We start from the raw sequence: 5,517 nt of genomic DNA, 5'->3' as shown, positions 1-5,517 counted from the left end.
CTTATTTGGCATTATTGACCATTTTTTCCTTGAAACTCTTCCTCACATTTTGTGCTATTGCCTCCTGGTTTACCGGGTTGTGTTGAAGCTGCTTTATTAGGATCCTTTCCTATGGGCCATCTTTAAAAGTTGATGTAATCTGGCATATTGCCCTATGTCATCCTTTATTTACTAGAATTTAATTTTCTTTTTATGGACAGGACAACATGAACATAAGTATTTCTTAATTTCATCTACCTTTCAAATCATTTTGGGAAGCTTCTTCAAAGTATTCCTGGAAACACTTGCCTAGATATTCTGGGCTTTGGGTCTAGCATGGAATATGATCATCTATTTTGAAATAGCTCCTGAAATGACACTAATATGTATTTTAGTTAAGAACTATAGTTTGTTGCTGTCTCATCTCTTAATAATAGGTTTCATTTGAGGTGCTTTTTAAAATGTCAAGCCCTGTGCATTTAATTAATAAAGTAAGTATCTTGATCAAGGTCACATACTTGTATGTGATTGACCTAGGATTTGAATTTGAACAAAACTGATTTCAAAACCCAGGAGAAAAATGAAGGAAGGAGTTAGAGGAATAAGATAGAAAAGCTCCACAATGTTATCACCAGCTCCTCTGAGGCTTTCCTCTTGCCTCAACTCTAACATGGTAAAACATTCTGAAAGGACTTAAAGATTCTGTTTTTAAAAATCCTTTGCTTTCTTTTCTATACAATTGCTACAAAATGGTAAAAGTGGCCCCTTGTATCTGCAGATATCCCAGAAACTTGAAATGCTTATTGAAATGATACTCCATCTTTCAAAGCCTCATTGAAATGTGACCTCCTTTCCAGGCTGGTGTGATTTCTCAGTTTCCTGAAATTCTGCCTCTTTGGGGTATCTCATTCGTGGTCTTGATAAAATTCTGCCTTGTTTGTTTGTTTGTTGCTTGCGTATCTTACTTCTACCATAACAAGCTTTTTAAGGGCAAAGACTACATCTTATCTTTGCATTCCTCATTCATTTATTTGATAAAAATTTAATGATCACTTATAAAGTGTCAGGTACCACTTTAGTCTCAGAAAATCTAGAGATTAACAAGAAAGGGACACAAAGTTGAGATGCTGAGTAAAGCAAAGATAAGCAACTATCTTTAAAGCAGGACTTCCCAGATTCTTTTATTATAAATACTGTAGAAGCCCAATCCCAAAGACCTGAAGAAACCTAACGTTAGCTATTATAAACAAATATTATTGTGACTTTCTTCAAAACCTTATGAACACGTATTTGATGAATGTTGTATTGTTAGGCTTGAAATTTAACATTCTTGAATAGTGATGGAATATATGGCTTTCATGGGTGAGACCTCAAAGATAAGAAAGACATGGGTTATTTTAACCTGCTTATTAGGTTAAAGTACAAGTGTTGTATTACTGACTCTAGTCACTCTTGCTTCATAATTTCCATAGAGTACCACCTTAAATTGTAAATATTATATTTTGTTTTAACAAGAACAAAAAAAATTTAATCCAGTTATTTACCCTTAAGCTGCAGTAAAATGAGGGAATGATAATGACATTGTTGCAAAACATGTTTAGTGCATTTCAAAGTCAAAATAAACGTAAAATAGACATCAATTTGGAACATTCAAAAAAGATTGTGTTTATTAAAATATTAGTTGGAAGAAATATGAAATGTTACAGATAGTCTTTATCTTGAGTAATTTTTTTCATAACCCTGTATATGTATTATTCTGAACTCTCTTATTCTTAAAGGTTTTCTAAATAATGCAGAAGTACACTGGATTTGGGTTGTTTCCACAGATTTTGTGTTTAAGTAGAGTTTGATTTGATAGGACTGATTATAGTTCTCTATTGTTGTGCATTAATGACACTACTTCCTTCCCTTTAGTAAGGCCAATGAGCAAGGATCAATTGTAGTTATAAGTCACCTTGAGGTTATTAGAACAAGGCTGCTATATTTTGTCTTGTAATTATAGGCCATTTAACATTTTGCTATGGAAGTAAATATTACTCTACTAAATGTGAGTAGAAATTAATATTAATATCCAAAGTCAGGCAGAACCTCACTGCTTTCAACATTCCTTTTTATTTATTTTGAGGCTGGTACCCTTTAGTGTCAATAAATTGCCAACCTTACTCTTCTACTCCATCCCCCTGCATCCCTGTTTCAAATGTTTATTCCCTTCTTAAGGCTGTCTACTTCACCTTTGACCCTTATTCTTAGTAGTTGCACTAGGATCCTTTCTTTCTTTTTCTGTGAGAAAACATGAATAGTAATAAAATATATTCCATTGCAACTACCTATTATTGATATTCAAGTGTCCACTGAGCCAAGGTATGATTCTAATGAGATCACTTATTCCTCACAACCACTCTGTGTTTTTGTAGGTACTGCTGTTATCTGCATTTCAGAGATGAGGGCACTGACACACAGAAGTTATGGTTTGCCCAAGGTCACAAGACGAATTTATTGATGGAACTGAGATAAGATATTTCAAGGAAATTTTAAGCTCTAATGGACTACTATAACCTTTGCCCCTAGATTTTTCCAAAGTTACACAACTACTTTTTTACAATTATTGGTACTTTTGGAAAAAAATGATATAACTTGGATTAAGGGTATATGATACTTAAGGAAACACAGAAAAATTTGGAATACACTTAATTTACACCTTCGGGGCACTTCTTAGGAAAAATTTCCAGGGAAGAATAATAGTATTACCAAACTATTTTCATATTTGTCAGGTGCTATATTTTACTCTGCTACCAAGTAAAAGGACTGCTCACTCATTACACAATAGTCTGTTTTTAGAGCAATGTCATACAGTCATAATGATTTGAGTAAGGTGACTTTGCTTATGGGAAATAAACTGTGTTTTATCAGTCTTATTTGAATGACATTTTGGTAACCTCTGTGTTACGATACTAGAATCATTAAGACAATACAATAAACTACAAATATCTCATCTGTATGAGCTTGCTCAATGGGTTTTGACTGAGTACTTTAGAGGAATATTCACTGAATCAGTGTTGTTCTTGAAAGGACATAGATCTATTATCGTATCTTGTAAAAGGTCCTTTCTTCCCTCTTTCTCAGCCTGCTAAAGAGGTTAGGATTTAGTTTCAGGACAGATGTGGGACTTGATACTAGGGGTAGGTAGAAGTACTCAGTCTGACAAGATTAAAGGCTATTGAACTTAGTTTCTCTCTTCTTCCTCTTCTAAATTTTGAATTGCTTTATCCTTTACTTTTCCATTTGAAACTCACTGTGGGTGGTGCAGTAAAAGCAGTGGCCCTGGTGCTCACACATGTAATCCCAGCACTTTGGGAGGCTGAGGTGGGAGGATTGCTTGAATCCATGAGTTTGAGACCAGCCTGGACAACATAGTGAGATCTCATCTCTTAAAAAAGTATTAGCTGGACATGGTGGCATGCACCTGTAGTCTCAGCTACTTGGGAGGCTGAGGTGGGAGGATCACTTGAGCCCAGCAGGCAGAAGTTACAGTAAGCTGTGATTGTGCCACTTACTTCAACCTGGGCGACAGAGTGAGACTCTTCTAAAAAAAAAAAAAGACTAAGTGGGCCACGACAAAGAGGTCAAGAAGCATGTTCCTTTCATCTGCTCAGAGTCTGGAAAGTATAGTATGATTAAGGGCATGAGATTTGCCATTCAGATTGAGCTGTAGCTCTGCTACTTGGCAGAGATATTTGTCATTGGCAAGTTACTTCTCAGAGGTTTTGTTTACTTACTTACCTGTAAAATTGTGTAAAGAATCTCATGCAGAGTTTTGTAATTATTGAAGTCATTGAATGCATGTAAAGTGCCTAGCTCAGTGTCTTTCTTATAGTTATTGAATAAAAATATTAAGTATTATTGTTAATGAAGATACTGGTAAAATATCCCATATCAGATAGGGTCCAACCTGGTTAACCAGATTAGGAAGGTACTTGGGAATTTGGGGACAGAGTCTTTAATGGATAAATGAGAGTGGGTATTCAGAAAGGCAGTAGAACATACTGCCCAGTGTCAAATACTGACATTACCCCTTATTAACTATTTGGCGCCAGCAAGTTATTTCACTTTGTTTCTTTTTCTTGTTTTTTTTTTTTTTTTTTTTTTTTTTGCCTCAAAATGGTAACTATAATGATACAGATTGAGTATACCTAATCCAACAATCTGAACTCTCAAATACTCCAAAGTTTGAAACTTTGAGTGCTGACATGATGCTCAAAGCAAGTGCTCATTGAACCAATTTTTGGATTTTGGATTTTCAGATTAGGGATGCTGAACTGATGAGCAATGCAAATATTCTAAAATTTGAAAAAGCCCCAAATCCAAAATGCTTCTGGTCCCAAGCATTTTGGATAAGTGATACACAACCTGTAGTATCTATCTCATGGGATTATAAAGGTTAACTAAGTCAATGCTTGTAAAATACTGGCACACAGAAGAATTTATAAGTTACTGGCTGTCATTGTCATTATTTTCCATGCATAGTGGTATCAGTGCTAGAGGATTTGGGGATTCAAAATTTGAAAAATGCCCCCCAGGGGACATTTGTCAATGTCTGGAAGCATTTTTGGTTGTCACAGCTGGGGAGGAGGGAGGCTAACTGGCATCTAATGGGTAAAGGCCAGGGATGCTGCCAAGCGTCCTTCAACAAACAAGACACTCCTCACAATAAAGAATTGTCCAACCCAAAATGTCAGTAGTGCCAAGATTGAGAATTCCTGCAGTACAGCTGTCTGGATCTGTAGTTGTCAGCATCTGCAGTAACCTGTGCCGATGCTTCCCTTTCATTTGCTCTGTAGTATCCTACTGGACTCAAAACTCATTTTTCTCTTAACTCTTATCCCAGTACTCCCAGTCATTATATTTGCAGGTAGCCTGTTCTCAGGCATTCTTCTTGACCTCTTTGTAGCATAACATATTATCAACCCCTTTAAAGAATTAAAAGTTAAAATTAAATATTATATAGCTTATGGTTCTTGTAAAAAAACTGATATACAAAGAAAGAAAATTTAAATGTCTCACTACCTTTTCCATCTAGAAATAAACACTATTAGAAACTTTGTATATTCCCTTTTATTATTACCCTCCCCTCAGCCTCCCAAAGAAAGAAAAGTTTATGAAATATACATTTTTATTTTTTAAAAACTAAATTCTACAGACATTTAGTAAAAGGCGAGTTTCCTTTTTTCTCTTGCCTTCATTTCCAGTCCTGTCTCTAGAGATAAGCATTAAACTGGTGCAAGTCTTTTGGCATTTTTTTATACTTTTATATACGCCAGGCATTCCCATGTCAATTTTTTTGTGTGTAAACAGTGCCATGCTATAAGCACCATTCTGTGACTGTTTTGTCCCTATCACTGAATATACTGTACATATAATCCTGTCTGCATATTCTTTGCAATTATGTGGTATTCTATAATATCTTTATCATGATTTATACAGTCAGCTATTAATGAAGATGGATGCTCATAGTTACAAACAGTGCTTAGGTTCCTTGGA

This window comes from Pongo abelii, chromosome 6 (genome assembly GCF_028885655.2).
Source record: "Pongo abelii isolate AG06213 chromosome 6, NHGRI_mPonAbe1-v2.0_pri, whole genome shotgun sequence".
In the NCBI taxonomy this organism is placed as follows: Eukaryota; Metazoa; Chordata; class Mammalia; order Primates; family Hominidae; genus Pongo; species Pongo abelii.
Note: the sequence above shows the minus strand (reverse complement) of the source record.